The sequence below is a fragment of the Lynx canadensis genome, chromosome A1, assembly GCF_007474595.2.
Source record: "Lynx canadensis isolate LIC74 chromosome A1, mLynCan4.pri.v2, whole genome shotgun sequence".
Lineage (NCBI taxonomy): Eukaryota > Metazoa > Chordata > Mammalia > Carnivora > Felidae > Lynx > Lynx canadensis.
Window position 1 is genome coordinate 113,273,838 of NC_044303.2, and position 22,633 is coordinate 113,296,470.

At 43.3% G+C, this 22,633-nt stretch overlaps 1 long non-coding RNA gene across 1 annotated transcript in view; it reads left to right on the forward strand.

Annotated features, from left to right (window-relative positions):
- LOC115516260 overlaps window positions 1-22,633 on the forward strand; it is a 254,272-nt gene that overhangs the window by 72,631 nt on the left and 159,008 nt on the right. Inside the window, exons 6-7 of the long non-coding RNA XR_004343529.1 lie at window positions 11,273-11,321; window positions 19,499-19,569. This is a non-coding gene — a long non-coding RNA (uncharacterized LOC115516260). The remainder of the gene's footprint in view (window positions 1-11,272; window positions 11,322-19,498; window positions 19,570-22,633) is intronic.

A 22,633-nucleotide genomic window follows, 5' to 3' on the forward strand; every position in this document is an offset into this window, starting at 1 on the left:
GAGCCACCCAGGCGCCCCCCAGAGTTTGCTGATTTAATAGGTCTAGGTGAGACCTGAGGATTTGCATTTATAACAAGTTCCCCAAGTGAGTTGGGAACTTGGACAACCACTGACTGCTCCAGAGGCTAGATGGCTAATGAGTAGTCAGCTCAAAACCAACCCAAGGGCATGGCAAAGGGGATTTGTTTGCTTTAACGTGTATCATCTTGCGTTTGGGGTGCCCTGGGCTGGTGGTAGCAGCAGCTGATGCTGACCTTGATCGTTTCTCTCATGGCTGGCTCCTGTGGAGAAGGCAGGGAGGTGGGCTCTACACTGTTGAGCCTTAAAAGGGCCCAAACGGGACTCCAGTGGGCTGATCCACCAGAGTGACGGGCTTCAGGGGTTCTGCCTAACGGCAGGTGAGGGCTGGAGGCCAAACCAAGGCAGACGCAGCCAGCCGTGCCCTGGACCAGCGGTAGCCAAATGCTACTCCTCATTTTGTCCAATCCACAAAAATCTCAATTGTGCAGCCCCGGAGATTTGGTTCCCTTGTCTCAGGATCAAGAAGCAAACACACTTGCCCTGCCTGGTGCTCGTAGGGCACGCGGCCTTCTCCCCACCCCTGCCCCACACACAGCCTGGCAGGAGAGGGTGACACTTGGCAGGAGGGAGAAAAGGAAGGAGAAAGAAGCAGCAGCCCGGGGTGGTGAATGTGGGAGCTCAGAAGACCCCACCCCTTGTCCTCGGCAACTCCCGCTGTGTGTGGAGGCCTGGCGGAGGTTGAGTTGCAGGTGGTGGCAAGAGATTGAAATTCCCAGGAAAGGAACAGTAACTATTCTTTCCTGTGGGGCCGATTGCCTGTGTTCTGCTTCAGGTCAAGCTGACCCTGGGCTCTTAATGCGAACAGAGAGCCCGGAAGCAGATACACTGTATCTGCATGGGTTGTCCAGCTGGTGAAGGTGTCTTCTAAGGATGCTACACTCCGCATCTTCATTAATGGAGCAGTGTGAAATCCCGGAGCAGGGCCGTTGTAGGAGCTCCGGCTAAAAGCCTGTGTCGAAGAGTAATTGCTCTGTGACAGCCACGTGTTAACAGTTCCGGGGTTGCCTAAAGCTCAGGTGGAAGCCTGGCAGCCGGAGCCACCGTGGGTCGCAGGGCAACGTCCAGCCAGAAGACATAAATGGTTTTCAAAAAGAGGTTTTAGTATATGAAACACGCCCTTGGATGGAGCCACCTCTGTAGACTGGGAAGCAAAAGCCACAGTTCCATTTGTTTTATGCCCATCTGAGAGTCACAAAATTTTGTTTGTTTATTTATTTATTTCAGAGTGAGCAGGGGAGGGGCAGAGAGAAAGAGGGGGAGAGAGAGAATCCCGAGCAGGCTCTGTGTTCTCAGTGCAGAGCCTGGCACGGGGCTTGTTCCCAGGAACCGTGAGATCATGACGTGAGCGGAAATCATGAGGCAGACGCTTAACTGGCGGAGCCACCCAGGTGCCCCTCACAAAATTTTTAAATCAAGGTCTAGACAAAGCAAAACGAAACGAAGAAGAAGGAAAAGCAGAAGAAAAGAGGAAGAACTACACGTATAATTACAGAGTTTGCACCACCAACTGCTCGGATCGAGCAAAACATTTGATCTCCCAGATGAAGGGGAAACACTGGTGAAAAAGGAGCAACAGAGTCACAGTCTTAAACTGACAGAAAGGGAAAGAGCGGTCAGGACCCAGCAGGGAGAAGAGACATCCCCATTCACAGCAAGTCTTCCCTGTCTGGCCCAACTTGGGCCCAGGGGAAGAGCCCAGATTTCAGATTCCCAGGAGATAATGAACGGACACAGAGGTACTAGGAGTCTGATGCCCTAATTAGCTTCTTAGATCAGTGGCTTTTGGTCTTGGCTGACTATTAGAATTATCTGGGGATCATTTAAAATTCTTGACCCCAGACCAATCAAATTAAAGTTGCTGCAAACCAGGCATCAAACATTTTTATGAGCTCTTCAAGCTTTTCAGTGGGCAACCATGGCTGATAATCCCTGCTCTAAAATACTCTTGATGACTTTAAATTTCCTGGGTGATTGGCAGATTTTGATAACCTGTTTTATGCCCACTAGCCATGAAGTCGATTAAGATCTGGCTCCAAATCCTCCTCATTGCCTGTTTCTGTTATTCTGTATTTTTGTTTAATTGAACTGATTTCTCACAATGAGCTTGAACTGGAGTCAAGTAATTTATACTTAAAAAATGAGTGAATACAATTGTGCAAGTATTTTCCAGTTCTCCCGGCATGTATGTCTTCTAAGAATACGCTGACCTCGTATCTGACTTTTTTAACCACACATGCCTTTGCAGAATAAACTTCGACCCTAAAATACACCAGCTAGCCAAACGTTTCTTCTCCAATTTTCAGTCAGTTTCTTGAATTTTTATCTGTAGCCTCCAAAAAGAAAGAAAAAGAAACCTTTTTGGAAGACCTGCCACCTCTTCAAATAACTTCTTTTTCTCCCTTTGGGTACATGTGATAATGTGGCAATTCTGATTTTTTTTTTTTTTCTAAGAAAAAATTATACCAGACAGACAGGTCTTAGATAATTTTCCCCCCTTTACCACCAATCTCTTGTCCTATTTTTTTTTAAGTTCTTTTAGAAGTGCCTCTTCCAATCAAAGGAAGGCCATTTATTTCAAGATCTATAAATAGCTCTGGGTCTTTAAGATTCTTCTAGCACATTGTATTCTTCTCTCTGCAGTCTTCATTTTCTTCCCAGTTTTCCCATTCCTACACACCCTGAGAAATCATTCCCTGTGGGGAAAGCTATGACAAATGCACCAGAACAAAAGGGACCATGCCAAATGCCCAGAGGGGTCTTGATTACTTAGTGGCAAACAGCCAAGTGTCTTCCCAGCCCAGGTGTAGATTTCAGCACTGTAAGTTGCTATACGTTCCTAGGTAAGTATACATGTCACAGGTCTGGAGAAAACACTGCTGTTAGAAATGTTGCCAGTGGCCACAGCCATAAGCCAGTAGACAGACTATCCTATCTCTGCCCTGAATTTCTAACGCATCTTAGGGATCTAAGATCTAACGCATCTTGTTTATTGCTAGTGGAGAGAATCAAATTAGGTTTTTAAAAAAAATCTCGGGGAGGATTCTGGGAAGATGGCGGCGTAGGAGGACGCTGGGCTCACCACGCGTCCTGCTGATCACTTAGATTCCACCTACACCTGCCTAAATAACCCAGAAAACCGCCAGAGGATTAGCAGAACGGAGTCACCGGACCCAAGTGCAGACGAGAGGCCCATGGAAGAGGGTAGGAAGGGCGGCAAGGCGGTGCACGCTCCACGGACTGGCGGGAGGGAGCCGGGGCGGAGGGGCGGCTCGTCAGCCAAGCAGAGCCCCCGAGTCCGGCTTGCAAAAGCGGAGGGGCCTGACGGACTGTGTTCCGACAGCAAGTGCGACTTAGCATCTGGGAGGTCATAAGTTAACAGCTCTGCTCGGAAAGCTGGAAGGCTGGAGGACAAAGGGAGGGTGAGCTGCAGAGCCCCCGGACGACAGAGGTCAGTTTGGCGGGGAACAAAGGCGCTCACCAGCGCCATCTCCCCCGCCCATCCCCCAGCCAAAATCCCAAAGGGAACCGGTTCCGGCCAGGGAAATTGCTCGCTCCGCGCAAACACCCAACTCTGTGCTTCTGCGGAGCCAAACCTCCGACAGTGGATCTGACTCCCTCCGGCTGCCACAGGGCCCCTCCTGAAGTGGATCACCTAAGGAGAAGCGAGCTAAGCCTGCCCCCCCTGCCGCCGTGCACCTTGCCTACCCACCCCAGCTAATACGCCAGATCCCCAGCATCACAAGCCTGGCAGTGTGCAAGTAGCCCAGACGGGCCACGCCACCCCACAGTGAATCCCGCCCCTAGGAGAGGGGAAGAGAAGGCACACACCAGTCTGACTGTGGCCCCAGCGGTGGGCTGGGGGCAGACATCAGGTCGGACTGCGGCCCCGCCCACCAACTCCAGTTATACACCACAGCACAGGGGAAGTGCCCTGCAGGCCCTCACCACACCAGGGACTATCCAAAATGACCAAGCGGAAGAATTCCCCTCAGAAGAATCTCCAGGAAATAACAACAGCTAATGAGCTGATCAAAAAGGATTTAAATAATATAACAGAAAGTGAATTGAGAATAATAGTCATAAAATTAATCGCTGGGCTGGAAAACAGCATACAGGACAGCAGAGAATCTCTTGCTACAGAGATCAAGGGACTAAGGAACAGTCATGAGGAGCTGAAAAACGCTTTAAATGAAATGCAAAACAAAATGGAAACCACCACGGCTCGGATGGAAGAGGCAGAGGAGAGAATAGGTGAACTAGAAGATAAAGTTATGGAAAAAGAGGAAGCTGAGAAAAAGAGAGATAAAAAAATCCAGGAGTATGAGGGGAAAATTAGAGAACTAAGTGATACACTAAAAAGAAATAATATACGCATAATTGGTATCCCAGAGGAGGAAGAGAGAGGGAAAGGTGCTGAAGGGGTACTTGAAGAAATAATAGCTGAGAACTTCCCTGAACTGGGGAAGGAAAAAGGCATTGAAATCCAAGAGGCACAGAGAACTCCCTTCAGACGTAACTTGAATCGATCTTCTGCACGACATATCATAGTGAAACTGGCAAAATACAAGGATAAAGAGAAAATTCTGAAAGCAGCAAGGGGTAAACGTGCCCTCACATATAAAGGGAGACCTATAAGACTCGTGACTGATCTCTCTTTTGAAACTTGGCAGGCCAGAAAGAATTGGCACGAGATTTTCAGTGTGCTAGACAGAAAAAATATGCAGCCGAGAATCCTTTATCCAGCAAGTCTGTCATTTAGAATAGAAGGAGAGATAAAGGTCTTCCCAAACAAACAAAAACTGAAGGAATTTGTCACCACTAAACCAGCCCTACAAGAGATCCTAAGGGGGACCCTGTGAGACAAAGTACCAGAGACATCACTACAAGCATAAAACATACAGACATCACAATGACTCTAAACCCATATCTTTCTATAATAACACTGAATGTAAATGGATTAAATGCGCCAACCAAAAGACATAGGGTATCAGAATGGATAAAAAAACAAGACCCATCTATTTGCTGTCTACAAGAGACTCATTTTAGACCTGAGGACACCTTTAGATTCAGAGTGAGGGGATGGAGAACTATTTATCATGCTACTGGAAGCCAAAAGAAAGCTGGAGTAGCCATACTTATATCAGACAAACTAGACTTTAAATTAAAGGCGGTAACAAGAGATGAAGAAGGACATTATATAATAGTTACAGGGTCTATCCATCAGGAAGAGCTAACAATTATAAATGTCTATGCGCCGAATACCGGAGCCCCCAAGTATATAAAACAATTACTCATAAACAGAAGCAACCTTATTGATAAGAATGTGGTAATTGCAGGGGACTTTAACACCCCACTTACAGAAATGGATAGATCATCTAGACACACGGTCAATAAAGAAACAAGGGCCCTGAATGAGACATTGGATCAGATGGACTTGACAGATATATTTAGAACTCTGCATCCCAAAGCAACAGAATATACTTTCTTCTCGAGTGCACATGGAACATTCTCCACGATAGATCATATGCTGGGTCACAAAACAGCCCTTCATAAGTTTACAAGAATTGAAATTATACCATGCATACTTTCAGACCACAATGCTATGAAGCTTGAAATCAACCACAGGAAAAAGTCTGGAAAACCTCCAAAAGCGTGGAGGTTAAAGAACACCCTACTAACGAATGAGTGGGTCAACCAGGCAATTAGAGAAGAAATCAAAAAATATATGGAAACAAACGAAAATGAAAATACAACAATCCAAACGCTTTGGGACGCAGCGAAGGCAGTCCTGAGAGGAAAATACATTGCAATCCAGGCCTATCTCAAGAAACAAGAAAAATCCCAAATACAAAATCTAACAGCACACCTAAAGGAAATAGAAGCAGAACAGCAAAGGCAGCCTAAACCCAGCAGAAGAAGAGAAATAATAAAGATCAGAGCAGAAATAAACAATATAGAATCTAAAAAAACTGTAGAGCAGATCAACGAAACCAAGAGTTGGTTTTTTGAAAAAATAAACAAAATTGACAAACCTCTAGCCAGGCTTCTCAAAAAGAAAAGGGAGATGACCCAAATAGATAAAATCATGAATGAAAATGGAATTATTACAACCAATCCCTCAGAGATACAAACAATTATCAGGGAATACTATGAAAAATTATATGCCAACAAATTGGACAACCTGGAAGAAATGGACACATTCCTGAACACCCACACTCTTCCAAAACTCAATCAGGAGGAAATAGAAAGCTTGAACAGACCCATAACCAGCGAAGAAATTGAATCGGTTATCAAAAATCTCCCAACAAATAAGAGTCCAGGACCAGATGGCTTCCCAGGGGAGTTCTACCAGACATTTAAAGCAGAGATAATACCTATCCTTCTCAAGCTATTCCAAGAAATAGAAAGGGAAGGAAAACTTCCAGACTCATTCTATGAAGCCAGTATTACTTTGATTCCTAAACCAGACAGAGACCCAGTAAAAAAAGAGAACTACAGGCCAATATCCCTGATGAATATGGATGCAAAAATTCTCAATAAGATACTAGCAAATCGAATTCAACAGCATATAAAAAGAATTATTCACCATGATCAAGTGGGATTCATTCCTGGGATGCAGGGCTGGTTCAACATTCGCAAATCAATCAACGTGATACATCACATTAACAAAAAAAAAGAGAAGAACCATATGATCCTGTCAATCGATGCAGAAAAGGCCTTTGACAAAATCCAGCACCCTTTCTTAATAAAAACCCTTGAGAAAGTCGGGATAGAAGGAACATACTTAAAGATCATAAAAGCCATTTATGAAAAGCCCACAGCTAACATCATCCTCAACGGGGAAAAACTGAGAGCTTTTTCCCTGAGATCAGGAACACGACAGGGATGCCCACTCTCACCGCTGTTGTTCAACATAGTGCTGGAAGTTCTAGCATCAGCAATCAGACAACAAAAGGAAATCAAAGGCATCAAAATTGGCAAAGATGAAGTCAAGCTTTCGCTTTTTGCAGATGACATGATATTATACATGGAAAATCCGACAGACTCCACCAAAAGTCTGCTAGAACTGATACATGAATTCAGCAAAGTTGCAGGATACAAAATCAATGTACAGAAATCAGTTGCATTCTTATACACTAACAATGAAGCCACAGAAAGACAAATAAAGAAACTGATCCCATTCACAATTGCACCAAGAAGCATAAAATACCTAGGAATAAATCTAACCAAAGATGTAAAGGATCTGTATGCTGAAAACTATAGAAAGCTTATGAAGGTAATTGAAGAAGATTTAAAGAAATGGAAAGACATTCCCTGCTCATGGATTGGAAAAATAAATATTGTCAAAATGTCAATACTACCCAAAGCTATCTACGGGGCGCCTGGGTGGCGCAGTCGGTCAAGCGTCCGACTTCAGCCAGGTCACGATCTCGCGGTCCGGGAGTTCGAGCCCCGCGTCAGGCTCTGGGCTGATGGCTCGGAGCCTGGAGCCTGTTTCTGATTCTGTGTCTCCCTCTCTCTCTCTGCCCCTCCCCCGTTCATGCCCTATCTCTCTCTGTCCAAAAAATAAATAAATGTTGAAAAAAAAATTAAAAAAAAAAAAAAAAAAAAAAAAAAAAAAAAAAAGCTATCTACACATTCAATGCAATCCCAATCAAAATTGCACCAGCATTCTTCTCGAAACTAAAACAAGCAATCCTAAAATTCATATGGAACCACAAAAGGCCCCGAATAGCCAAAGGAATTTTGAAGAAGAAGACCAAAGCAGGAGGCATCACAATCCCAGACTTTAGCCTCTACTACAAAGCTGTAAGCATCAAGACAGCATGGTATTGGCACAAAAACAGACACACAGACCAATGGAATAGAATAGAAACCCCAGAACTAGACCCACAAACGTATGGCCAACTCATCTTTGACAAAGCAGGAAAGAACATCCAATGGAAAAAAGACAGCCTCTTTAACAAATGGTGCTGGGAGAACTGGACAGCAACATGCAGAAGGTTGAAACTAGACCCCTTTCTCACACCATTTACAAAAATAAACTCAAAATGGATAAAGGACCTAAATGTGAGACAGGAAACCATCAAAACCTTAGAGGAGAAAGCAGGAAAAGACCTCTCTGACCTCAGCCGTAGCAATCTCTTACTCGACACATCCCCAAAGGCAAGGGAATTAAAAGCAAAAGTGAATTACTGGGACCTTATGAAGATAAAAAGCTTCTGCACAGCAAAGGAAACAACCAACAAAACGAAAAGGCAACCAACGGAATGGGAAAAGATATTTGCAAATGACATATCGGACAAAGGGCTAGTATCTAAAATCTATAAAGAGCTCACCAAACTCCACACCCGAAAAACAAATAACCCAGTGAAGAAATGGGCAGAAAACATGAATAGACACTTCTCTAAAGAAGACATCCAGATGGCCAACAGGCACATGAAAAGATGTTCAGCGTCGCTCCTTATCAGGGAAATACAAATCAAAACCACACTCAGGTATCACCTCACGCCAGTCAGAGTGGCCAAAATGAACAAATCAGGAGACTATAGATGCTGGAGAGGATGTGGAGAAACGGGAACCCTCTTGCACTGTTGGTGGGAATGCAAATTGGTGCAGCCGCTCTGGAAAGCAGTGTGGAGGTTCCTCAGAAAATTAAAAATAGACCTACCCTATGACCCAGCAATAGCACTGCTAGGAATTTACCCAAGGGATACAGGAGTGCTGATGCATAGGGGCACTTGTACCCGCAATGTTTATAGCAGCGCTTTCAACAATAGCCAAATGATGGAAAGAGCCTAAATGTCCATCAACTGATGAATGGATAAAGAAATTGTGGTTTATATACACAATGGAATACTACGTGGCAATGAGAAAAAATGAAATATGGCCTTTTGTAGCAACGTGGATGGAACTGGAGAGTGTGATGCTAAGTGAAATAAGCCATACAGAGAAAGACAGATACCATATGGTTTCACTCTTATGTGGATCCTGAGAAACTTAATAGGAACCCATGGGGGAGGGGAAGGAAAAAAAAAAAAAAAAAAAAAGGACGTTAGAGTGGGAGAGAGCCAAAGCATAAGAGACTGTTAAAAACTGAGAACAAACTGAGGGTTGATGGGGGGTGGGAGGGAGGGGAGGATGGGTGATGGGTATTGAGGAGGGCACCTTTTGGGATGAGCACTGGGTGTTGTATGGAAACCAATTTGTCAATAAATTTCATATATATATAAAAAAAAATAATAAAAAAAAATAAAATAAAATAAAAAATAAAATAAAGGATAACATGAGAAAAAAAATAAAAAAATAAAAAAATAAAAAAAATCTCAATGGGTTTATCTTACTTCTGTATTAATATTTTTTATCTTGATCTTATCTTGTAAACTATGTATATACTTCAGGGTGCCTGGGTGGCTCAGTAGGTGAAGCGTCTGACTCTTGGTTTCGGCTCAGGTCATGATCTCAGGCTCTTGTGATCGAGCCCCGAGTCAGGCTCCGTGATGGGTATGGAGCCTGCCTAAGAGTCTCTGTCTGTCTCTCTCTCTCTCTCTCTCTCTCTCTCTCTCTCTCCCCCTCCGCTGCTCACTTACACTCTCAAAAATAAATAAATAAAAATACATTTTTAAAAAACCATGCATACTTCACTATGCCTTAGCCATGCTTTCACACTTTCAACCACCTAATCTTTTCAAAACTTAAGATGGTTTTATTATATTTTTAGTGTTAGTTTTTATTTATTGTTTTGGTTTGAATTCAAGTTAGTTAATATACTGTGTGGTCTTGGCTTCAGGAGTAGAACCCAGTGATTCATCTCTTACATGTGACACCCAGTGCTCATCCCAACAAGTGCCCTCATCAATGCCCATCACCCATTTAATGCAGCCCCCTCCCCACCTCCCCTCCCGCAGCCCCGTTTGTTCTCTGTATTTAAGAATCTCTTATTGTTTGCCTCTCTCTGTTTTTATCTCATTTTTCCTTCCCTTCCGCTATGTTCATCTGGAGCTCTCAAACTCCACATAGGAGTGAAATCATATTACATGTACCTTTCTCTGACTGACTTCTTTCACTTAGCATAATACCCTCTAGTTCCACCCATGTTGTTGGCAAATGACAAGATTTCATTCTTTTTGATTGCCGAGTGGTATTCCATTGTATACACGTATATCCCACATCTTCTTTATCCATTCATCAGTTGATGGACATTTGGGCTCTTTCCATACTTTGGCTGTTGCTGATAGTGCTGCTATAAACATGGGGGTGCATGTGCCCCTTCAAGTCAGCATTTTTGTATCCTTTGAATAAATCCTAGTAGTGCAGTTGCTGGGTCCTAGGGTAGTTCTATTTTTAATTTTTTGAGGAACTCCATACAATTTTCCACAGGGACTGCACCAGTTAGCATTCCCACCAACTATGCAAAAGGATTCCCCTTTGCCCACATCCTTGATAACCACCTGATCTTTAGGAGTAGCTATTGACTGAGCAAAATATTTTGTTTCAGGGTTGAAATCAATGAATAATCTGGTAATATGTCTAAGAGAAAATTATCCTACAGGAATCATGTTCGTATCTCTATCTGACCCATCTTCTCTCCTTCCCAAGTCCAAGGTTCAATGATCCCATGGGAAAAGCCCTAGATTTGGGGGAATATTTGTGTTTTGGTCTGTTCCATGCTCTTTCTAAAGGTGTATTACTTTTTCAAAGAGGATTAAGAGTTCATTGTTGGGAAATTTTGTTCTGATTGTGTATAATAGGGTAGGGTTATTTATTTACCTCACTGTCTTCATTGTTGACCTGCCTCATGATGACTAACCAGTCTGAAGGATGGAGAGAACACAGATATAAACAGGCTTGAGATTTATCAGCCATCTCTCAACCAGAGTGTTGAACATGTCAGTCCACCTCAAGCCCCGTGCTTGCATTCTAGAATTTTGTAACAGCATTTCTCAGGGAATTTGGAGTCTTCTGAATCCCCAATTCTGAGAAAAATTGATCAAGAAGTCAGGAAAATGGGAAATAAGTATTACAAATCTCCTTTGAGATGTAAAGCTTATCAAGTAACAGAAATGGTACTGGTTGGAAAGAAGCCAGTGACTTCAAGCTTCAAGCAAGAGCAGAAGCTGACAAGGAGAAAGGTTAAGGAGGACATTTCTGGGAACCCAGATGATCACAATCTAATCTGTTTCTCTTGTAGCTGTTGCCGTGTTTGTAAGTGGTGTCCCTGGCTCTGTCTGCTGCTAATGGTGAGTCATCCCTACAAATGAAATGAGCATTAATACGCTTAGGCACATAGTATGCTTTATACAAATCCGATGATGTTCCAAGAAATAATGAGTTTTACAAACAAATTAAGTTCTTAAATTGGCAATTTTGACATGTGATTCTGTGTAGCATCATTAATCTTGGTAGGAGATCTGAATGCTACATTATTGGAATACCATCTTATAACATTTGCTGGCATTTTTCCAGTGTTTGAATATTGCTACAAGCTACCGTTCTCTGTAAAGCCATGAAATTTAAAATTTCCTATTCTTCTTATTTATTCTTAAGTACCCAACAGATTTTTTCATAAGAGTGATGAAGGAGTATAAAGAATGTTGGAAGTATTTTAAGAAAAACCTGTGATTTCAGACATTCCAAGATTTCCAATTTCCAATTCCAGAAATTCTAATTTCTTCTTTTCAAGTCCTGCAGATGTTCAGGAATTTGAAGACCCTGCTCTCAATCTTATCTCCTAAATTCCTTGTAGAGTCTGGTGCCTGATCTCTGCCCCTGACCCGAGCTGCCTTCCTGTTAGGGTTAGGCTGCTGGACCAGCATTCTGGCAGATTCCCTTCAGTCCATTCTCTATACTGGAGCCAGAGAGACCTTAACAGTAATACAGACCTGTTCATTTCATCCCTTCACACAAGGCATTTTAGTGGATGCCCACATGAAAAGGTACTTGATTAGTAATTAGGGGAATCAAAGTTAAAACCCCAGTTAGAGATGAGTACACACTTAACAGATAGGCAGGAAGGATAAAGTCCCAGGTCAGTGAGGCAGGGACAACATCTGGTTTTGACCCGCCATTTTCTTTATAAGCTTAACATAATGCCAGACAGTTAGTAGGTGCTCCATGCCCATTTGCGGATGGGTAACGGAATGAATAAATGAATGAGAATGACACATGCAGGAGGCTTCATGCCTGTACTACACCCAGGGCCCACACACCTGGCAAAAGAGAGGGTCCTGTGGGCGATGTCCAAAGTGGTGTTTCTTCTGCAAGGTGGACAGTCAAGATCCCTCTCTTTTTCACCAATGCCTTGGCTCCTGTTATAGCAGTGAAATTGACCCTCATGAGGCCAAATTTTCCCTTGTGGAACATGGAGAGACTGCACAACAGACCTGGCGCTTCTTCCTTCCTTCCTTCTGAAAAATTATTCAACTATATCAAATTACATAACAATCTATTCAAACATCACCTAACAGTAGCAATATCATTTCCTCCTGTTTTGCAGAATTGCAGTGGGACACAAGTGAGATAATGCACATAAAAGTGCTTCATAAAGCACAAAGCGTCATGCAACATTAATGTCTGACATTATTAAATTGGCCGCCTCTACTTTAAAAGCACATCCCTGTCCTCCTAACTTTGTGTCATAGGTCCTGGGCTCAGCCTTCAGCCAACTTGAAGAGATCCTCTTTCTATCTGGGAACCCCTTCGTTCCTGGTTCTCTCTGCCATGGTTTGGGCGCCCTATATTCTGGTACCTCAGTTACTTAATCAAGGCTCTCCTTATATCTGAGTGAAAATGTATTTTAGAATGAGACCCACCATGTTTTGAATTTTGACTTTGCAGCTTAGAATTTCCTTGACCCTTGACCAATTTCTTAACATTTCTGAACCTCGGTTTCTGCGTCTGTAAAATGGGAATGAAAATCTCTTCCTAACAAGGTTGTTGTGAGAATTGAATATAGCCCTTTGCTCAAAGTCGCATTCTGACTATCTGGTTCATAATGAGTATAAGGTATACATGAGTTCCGTTCCATTTCCCTCTGAGTGATCTCAACTAATTGACAAGCTCATCTTCACTAATAAAAGAGGGCAAAAATCAGATTCTCTTGGGTTAGATGAAAGGTAGGAATATCAGCTTGGATAAAATAGTTATTAGTCCTTTAATAAAGCAGAGAGTTAGATATGTGGTCACATAAGCCCATCAGCCTCTCCCAATGACCACTGAACCTTTTGGGCAATGAAAGGATTGGAATACCCAAGACAAGGGACTGACCAACTGAGCAGAGACTCTTGTCTGAAAGTATTTTCTGGGAACATGATGGTTTTCCAAGTCTCACAATCATGGCCAGCTAGAACTGGCTAATCCTAGCTTTGAGTGGACCACTTCACCACATTCTGGGAACCATGCCAACGATAACTGGATACCAGTTGGTCAACCCCAAATCACCTATTGCCTAAGCCTGGACTTTCAGTCTAAGGAATCAACATCTTGGACCAAGACTTGCAATAGGAGTGACCTTGTCGGAGGCTCACTGTGAGAGTTTGTGTAAGACCACCTCTCACTGGGTCCCAGTCTACTTACCTATACACTGAACAGTTGGGGTGTGCGCAGTCACAGGGCCCTCCCTAGTCTTGTGTCCTGTTGATCGATAGCGTAAGGCTCTGCCCATGGTAGCTTATACCTCAGAATCAGAGAATATTTCCCTTGGTTTTAAATAAAAATCCTTCCTGCTTTCTTTGAAGTCTGTCCCTGTACTTCCTGTTCTTTGAATTGACAAGGAACGGTTTTTCACTGTTACCACTTTCCAGAACCATCCTGCTTCTGTTTTCTGATTTCTTCACACTCACATGGAAGTTTCCAGCCTCGGCTCTGTGATCACCGGGGTGCCTGCTGCCAGCACAGCAGATGTGAGGTCATCCCCCAAATGCTTTTATCCTGTGCCCCGTCTCCATCGCTTTCACACGAACAAGTATTAGGTACACAATATGCAAGTGTGCTTTTCTCCGCTCTGACTCAATAAACGAGTGAACTTCTGTGAACCAGAAGGTTCATAGTGAAGGTGGACTCTTCTGCCGTGTAGTGCTAATCTTAGAGACTCAAGAGGCTTTGGCTATAACATCCTCGCATCGGAAATTTCCCAGGATACTCCCAATTTCAAATACTACATCTTATTTCTAGTCAAGAGTTGTGAATTTCCATCCTGAAAATAGTCTTTGCAGAGAGGATTGAGAGCCGGAAAATGGTGATGCAATTGACCTATGTCAGAGATACAAGTGCTGAGGAAGATCCATGCCGGCTGGTCAGGGCAGGATCCTCCTAGGCAGGAAGAAAGTATGCAGGCTAGCAAGAGCCTTTTCTCACCATGCTATCATCCAACAAGGGGATGTGTATTTTTTTTTTTTTTTTTGGTGTGATTTTCCTGCCCTCTAGTGTCTCAGGGTGTTAAGAACCTGTTGAGCCTAAAAATGCGTTCTTACTCACCACCATCCATAGATTTTATAGGGTCATAGAACACAAACTATGAGAACTCAATGAAAAAAACATTAGAGATAATCTAGCACAGGGAGGATGAATCATTCATTCAGTCAGTGATAGCATAAGTTCATCTTCTTGTATAATAATACTATAGTATTGTATAACGTTAATTACATTCTTTGTTACTGAAATTACATTAATTTCTCTCTTGTCCCTGAGGACATAAAATTACATCTTTTTTGACTGCAGAACCAGAATTTGTTATTTTTTTGTTTGCTTATTTATTTTTTTAATTAGAGTGTGCGCAAGCAGGGAAAGGAGGGAGAGGGAGAGGGACCATCTTAAGCAGACTCCGCGTTCAGTGTGGAGCCGGATGCGGGGCTCAATCTCATGACCATGAGATGATGTTCTGAGCCAAAATCAAGAGTCAGACACTCAACTGACTGACCAACCCAGGCGCCCCTCCAGAGCCATAGTTCTTAATTCAAACTGTGTAGGAAAGACTACCAGCTCCTCGTCATGTACAACTCCACTCTGAGTACTTTGCAGAGTTTGGCACGTGTTAGGTGTCCAATCAGTATTTGTTGAATTAATAAATGCATAAGTGGCAGAATATTTTGTCAAAATATTAATTGTGGTGTCTTTGTGATTCTCATTGTTGTACTCATTGTAAGCATTTTATTGAATGAGCATAATTTAGCAGGGTATGATCATGAAACAACTCTTTCCCAGCTACTGCCTTTTCAAACCTGCTTAGTGGGTAGTCGTTTTCCCCCCTACACATTGGTTAAATCAAGGGTATGTCTCATCACTGTTGCGGTACTTTCCGATATAAAAACGACCTCTGGTCACTTTTAAACACAGTGATTTAATTTTCCAATCACTTGAAGGTGGATTCCTCCACTGTTGCGGTGCTAATCTTAGATAGGGGGATAGGATAATAATGAGGTACCAATTAATCTGTCAATTTGGCAAAGATAAAAGCATATAGTAGTGAATTTCTGCCCCTGGAAATATCAAAGTAGGTTATTTCAGATCCTTTTCCCACACTTAGAAAGGCTGAAAAAAAAAAAAACTGGAAGAATAATGTGTCTGAAAGTGTTAGAGAGTTAGAGAAACAATTAAAACTAGCAGATTCAAGGTTTCTAAGAGATAGGAAGCCAGAGAGGGGTGCCCAGCATTTGCAAAGCTCACTGCCCTCCCCTCACCAAAAAATTTGGAGATTGGAAATTTGTGACAAAGACTGAAAGATGAGCAGATAGCAGCAGAAGAGAGGGTAAGAGCCTGAGCAGGGATTTTATCAGTCTCCTGCAATTGAGGGAAAATTGGATTTCAGAGCTTGCTGAGGGGTGGGGGGCTGGCTGGTAAATATCCCAGAGTTTCCATTTTGACCCCCTCCCCCAAAGATTTCATACTGGATTAGGTAGGCCTCCCTTCACAAAGGATGAAGTTCAATCCATAACTGCATTAAGGTGACCTGCCCCGGCTCGCTGCCTGCCAGAAATAATAAGGAATCCTCTCTGGAGGAGCATACATCCTCTAGAGCCTCAAATGATATCTACGCTGTCTAAATACAAGCCTCATGGTCAAAATTAATCAGACCTAAAAGAATATAAAATAGGACCAAAAAAGAAAAAAGTCAACCAGACAATAGAAACAGACCGATGGGAGATCCAGATAGGGGAGTTATCAGATGGGGGTTTTAGCAGGGCCATGATTCAGAGATAAAAAACAAATGGAGATTTAGAGTAAATAACTATAAAACATAAAAAGAATATAATAGAAATTCTAGAACTGAAAATAAAATAGCTGAAATAAGGATTTGATAAAGTTAAACAGAGAGTTAATAAAGCAGAATAAAGATCAGAAGAAGATACCAAGACTGAAGCAGAGAAAGACAGTAATAATGCTGGACAGAGGAAAGAGCACAGGAAACATATCATTTGAGTCCCAGAAACTGACATGGGAAAGAATGGATCAGAGGCAGTATTTGAAACGTCAGTCGCTGAGAATTTTCCAAAACTGATGGAAGAAACCAAACCACATATCCCACACAGAAGCTCTCCACACACAAAGTAAGGTAAATACAAAGAAAATCACTACCTAAGTACGTCATAATAAAACTCATTTTAAAAATCAAAGGAAAAGGGTCTGGACAAGTGTCCAGAAAAAAAAAAAAGGGCAGGACAAAGGAATTGTGATATATTCACACTATGGAATGTTATACAGCGTAGGGATAAGCAGTTTAAAATCAGTTGCAAGAGCATTAAAAAAATCTCTATGAAAAATATTGAGTAAAAGAAGCCAGGCATAAAAAAGCATATGTATTAAGTCCATAAAAATCATGAAGCTAAAAAAAAGAAACAAAATAAGCCTGGATTTACAGTGAATGAAATCAGCAACGGTTAACTCTAGGAGAGATAATAGTGACTGGAAGGTGAGAGGTAAAATGTGGTTAAATCTAAAAATGGTTGCATTAATCAATAATAATATGATTTTATGAGATTTAAATATGTTTGAGTATGCACACACATATCCACATATATATGTTAAGATACAGTATTTTATTTTTATATGTATTATAGAGAGATATTCTAAAACTGTATATTAAAATAACAACAATATCCAATAGGCAGGACAGTTAAAATGGAGTTTAAATTCTCTAATTACTTTGCATTATCCAGGAAGTATAAAAAATACCACTTTAGGGACACCTGGGTGGCTCACTCAGTTGAGCGTCTGACCCTTAATTTAGGCTCAGGTTATGATCTTGCAGTTCGTGGAATAGAGATCATGTCGGGCTCTGTGCTGGCAGCATGGGGCCTGCTTGGGAGTATCTCTCTCCCTCTCTCTTTCTGCCCCTCCCCTGCTCATGCTCTCTTTCTCTCTCAAATAAACATTAAAAAAATACCACTTTATAAGGAAATATTATGCTATATTTTAATATTTAGGATGATAAGTAGAAGGATAGCAAAAGCATATGTAACTAACAAGCAAATACAGGAGAAAAAAAATAAGATAAAAAATAGGTATCTCCCAAAGAAATGAGGATTAGAAAACAAGAGTATAGAATAGATGGGATAAATACAAACTCATAGAAAGATAGTAGATTTAAGCCCAAATGTGTCAGCAATCACATGATGTGTAAATTCAACATCCCAATTAAATGACGAAGATTGTCAGACAGGTGAGAAATTTTTCCAAAGCTGTTTGCTGCTCACAAAAGACACACTTTAATATTCAAGGAAAAAAAAAGATTAAAGTAAAATGATGAAAACAGACAGTCCACGTAAACATTATTGCTATGGTATGAATATTTGTGTCCTACTGAAATTGATATGTTGAAACCGTAACACCCAAGGGTCATGGTGTCAGGAGGTCGGGCCTCTGGGAGGTGACAGGTATAAGGGTGGAGCCCTCATGAATGAGATTAATGCCCTTGTAAATAAGGCTCCAGAGAACTCCTACCACATAAGGACATAGCAAGATGTCTGTCACCTGGAGGAGGGCCCTCGCTCAAGCCCTCAGGAGCTCTGATCTCAGACTTTCGGCCTCCAGCACTGTTAGCACGAAAATTCTGCCGTTGATAAGCTGCGCAGTCTACAGAAACACTACAGATGGTTATCTGACTTGCTCAAAGGCACACATCTAATGATCAGGGTCGCATCAGAATGTGCATCTTTTCTGACACCAAACTCGTTTTCTCTTTCCATTGGCTCATCTCCTTTCAGTGGTCTTACTGCCTACTCCATGTCAGGAAAGGGAGGTTTTGTAGGTGGAAAGGCTGGACATGATGTGCCTGGTCTGAGCGTCCCGTGACACTCCCGTGGAGTCAAGTGGGAGGGCACCTGCGTCCTGCAGCGGGCCGCCCTGCCGGCCTGAGTCCCCTGCTCTTGTCTCAAAGCTCTCTCTGCAAAGGGCACATCTGATGGTCTCAGGGCACTATCGCTCTCTAAGTGGCAGATCTTAATGCTCCTAATTGTCATCCATTATATCATCATGACTTTTTTTGTGGAATTAAAATCCTTTTCGTGAAAGGGCAAAGAAAGTTCAGCTGCTTGACAGCATATCGCAAACTTCTTTACTGGGTTAGTTGGTTCTTTAAAATTTGCAGCCGTGACTCCAGAGTGACATTCATTATCTTTCCCGGAGGCAGTTTGTGGGGAGGATGTGGGAGTCACACAGTCACCTCTGCTGTTAGCGTTTTCATTTCATTTTTTAAATTTTATTTATTTTGTTACTGTATTTTTTTCATTTGAAAATGAAAACTCCTGAATGGGGCGTCTGGGTGTCTCAGTCAGTTAAGCGTCCGACTTCAGCTCAGGCCGTAAACTCATGGTTCATGGGTTTGATCCCCGTGTCGGGTTCTGTGCTGACAGCTTGGAGCCTGGAGCTTGCTTCGGATTCTGTTTCTCTCTCTCTCTCTCTCAAAAATAAATAAACATTAAATACAGTGAAATGAAAACTGCTGAGCAGTGTGTCCTTAAGGGCAGGGGCGATAACTTATTAGCCTCCGTGGGGCTGGCACAGTGCCGGATACACTCCAGGCAATCGTTGAATACTTCTCAGATAAAATTCGTGTGTCTTCACCATTACATTTGTCAACCACTTTTGAATCTTCTGCCTTCAGATCTAGGAGGTAGCCCTCAGGCTTGATAGAATTGGAGTAAAACATATGTAGAATGGCAGAAAGAGAAATGTTATGGGGCGCCTGCGTGGCTCAGTCGGTTTAAGCAGCCGACTTTGGCTCAGGTCATGATCTCGCGGTCCGTGAGTTCCAGCCCCGCGTCGGGCTCTGTGCTGACAGCTCAGAGCCCGGACCCTGTTTCAGATTCTGTGTCTTCCTCTCTCTCTGACCCTCCCCCGTTCATGCTCTGTCTCAAAAATAAATAAACGTTAAAAAAAAAATTAAAAAAAAAAAAGAGAAATGTTATGTCCTTTCTTACAGGTGAGGAAACTGAGACACTGAAGTGCGGGATCCAAGAGTTACGCAGCAGAACCACAGCTGAGGCAGAGCTGGTGAGTGATGATCAGATACCTTCTCTCTGCGCCTTCCTACCTGGACCCCTTCCTGGACCTCCTGGGTTGGTTCACACTTCTCCTCCTTCTGATCTTACCATGGCAGAAGTTACTCCTCTCTTAAGGCAGAGCTTGAGTTACGTGCAGCACTGAGGTGAAAGCCCTTTGTTCATCAATATCAAAGCAGGGACCAAAGTCAAGTGCCGTGAATTCTTTCTCATCTAAGTTCTGAGGCAGCATCTTTTTTGCCTGTGTCAAAAGAAGTGACTAGCATCACGTTCCACGGCCATTGTTTGTTGACCTGTTGATCTCCCCCCTCCCCATCCCATCCCTGCCATGGGGTGGCTGGAGGTTCCTGGAGAAACAGTGAGCAGTCATGGAGCAAGTTCAGACTCCAAAGTCACAGCCCAGCTCTGGGGCCTCGGCTGTGCTCTCTCCTTCAGTCAACACTGACTGCCAGGTGCCATGCTGTGTTTGGGCGTGCAGGTGTCATGACAATAAGACAAGCATGGTTGCTGTCCTTATGGAGCCTGCGAAGTTACATCTGGAAAATGGGCATTGGATGAATGAATAAAAGCACAGCTAATATTGATGAGTGCTTACCGTATTCTAGACACTGTGCCAAATACTTTTCGTGTGTGTATTTGAAGATGGGCCAGCAGGTGGCAGAGCTAGAGATTCAAACCATATTCACATCTGTCTGACTCTAAAGCCCAAAGCGATGAATGAGGAGTAGATAGAAAATACCACCAAGGTCTGGCACTTAGTAGGCAGCATGGCTGAGTGTGGTGAATCTAGATTGTAATCAAAATAGGGCTTGTGTCCTGCCTCCGCCCCCTCTATGATGATGGACCACAGGGGTGAGGCCACATTAAGCTCCGGCGGGGTGGGAGGCAGGGCCAGGGTCAAGTCAGGCAGCTTCACTGCTTTATCTTTAGCCAAAAAAGGTAGTAGAATCCACTTACGCTGACCTGACTTATAACATCCTGGGACGCTCCCACATGGATCGTGAACCTTGAAAACCCAGTGCTCAGTGAAATAAGCCAGACTCAACAGGACAAATATTATGTGATACCACTCATATGAGGTACCTAGAATAGTCAAAGAGAAAGGAAGTAGAATAGAGATTACTGGGGACTGGGGGGAGGGGAAAAGGAGGACCTAATCTTTCACGAGTACAGAGTTTCTGTCTAGGATGATGAACACATTCTGGAAGTCGACTGTGGCAATGGTTGCCTGGCACTGTGAATGGACTTCTGCCATTGAGTCTTTCCCTTTAAAAATGGCCCAAAGTGGTAAATTTTATGTTCTGTGTATTTACCATAAAATATAAATAACTTGTTTAATTAAAAAAATAAACATCCTCGGAAGCCACGCTCTGTTGCAGAAGCTTAGAAAATAGTCTGAGGGGGCAGAACTGCAAGATACAAATGAGGAAATCATTTCACGAGACATGCTGTGGCTGATTAATTATTGATACCCCTCTCGCCACTAATAATGACATCTTCTCGTGTATATTGAGGCTTTGCTTTGTGTACTCGGCTACCACCAGGAGGGAGGCTGTTCTGTCCGTTGGACACAAAAGACAGCTTCACTGCTTTCCTATGGCTCCACAGCCAGTGGGCGGGAGGGTCTGGCTTTGAGCTCAGGTCCCAGATGTAACCGTCCCAGCAGGCAATGCTTCCTGAGGCTCCTCCTTGGGAAAAGTGCCCTCAATCCAAGCAGATCCTGACTTGCTTAGTTGAGATTTGCGCAATTAAGATAACAGGAAGGTTCTAATCAAATCCATATGCTTTGGGGGCCAATCAAATCTTCCGCTAACCAGAACTCTCCACAAATAATGGTGCACCTGAAACAGGCTTCCTTAGGTGGAAGGGGAAGCCTACTTTTTATCAAATGATCTCACCCAAAGCAGTCCCTGTCCCCTTCCCAGAGGAGCAAGCACGTGCATGAGGCCAGGCTGTGTGTCTTAGGCAGCTGACATTCCTTCTAAGGCCCCCTACTGCTCCAAGGAGACCAAACAGCAATGTCTGTCCTTTGTCCTAACACAGGGCTTCTCCAGACATTACCATTTGCTCCCTGAGGGGGCACACAGATGCTCACACTGCCCCTGGCCCAGGGAAGACCTCCCTGGGGAGAGGTCAGTTAAGTACTTAGCTCCCCTTGGTTGTTCATCTTTCTCCTCCTCTGCTACCTTGCTATACTGATGATATTGTGATTCAAGAATGACCCACACTGGATTAAAGAGGGGAGTGATTCCTCTCCAAGACCCACCTCATTTCTCTGTCTTACTGCACATGGAAGGGTGCGGGGCCCCAGGAGACATTTGAATGAATGAAAAAAAAAATGAAGTGTTAGCAGTGGGCGGTGAGTGCCCTGGCCCCCCCCCGAGAGGTGGGGGGAGGGGATTCTTACGACGGTGGCCCTTGGAAGATCTCCCCATGGCTGTCCCAAGGAATGTCTCAGTGCGGGACTTAGCAGGCGTGTCTCAGAGCAGTGTGCCACACTTGGAATGCCTTGGCCATGGGAATGGACTCAGAACTCCCACACGGTGATGCTCCAGTCTGCCTTTGTGGGGCGGCGTGTAATGGGAGTCAGCTCGGGAGCCAGAAAGTGGTCCTGCCTCTGCGCGAGAGAAAACAGTGGCGCTGTTAGCCGTGGGTCACAGGAAGGTCACACGCAGCAGGGAACAAGACCGTGCTTAGCCTGTCATGAGCATTTCAGTAAATGCTAGTCGTGATTTTTCTCCTGGATATTATGAAGGAGGCAGGGTGTTCTCTGCCAGATAAGAGAGGACCTACTCCCTATTAGCCCCAGTTCCATAAACAACGGTCAGCAAGTTCTGAATAAATTGAGTTTTAGAGTAACCTTTTTTTTTGTTTACTGGTGTTGTCCATTTTGTACTTTTACTTAGAAAGTGAATTACGAAGGCAACGTTTGTTACAGAGAAAGTAACTACAGCGAAGTGCAGCATCACAGAAAGTAGCTCGCGAACAATCCTATCGCCAAAACAAATTCAACATTGTTGTCATAATTCTGTCCAGGTTCTGTTTTCTTCTGTGAT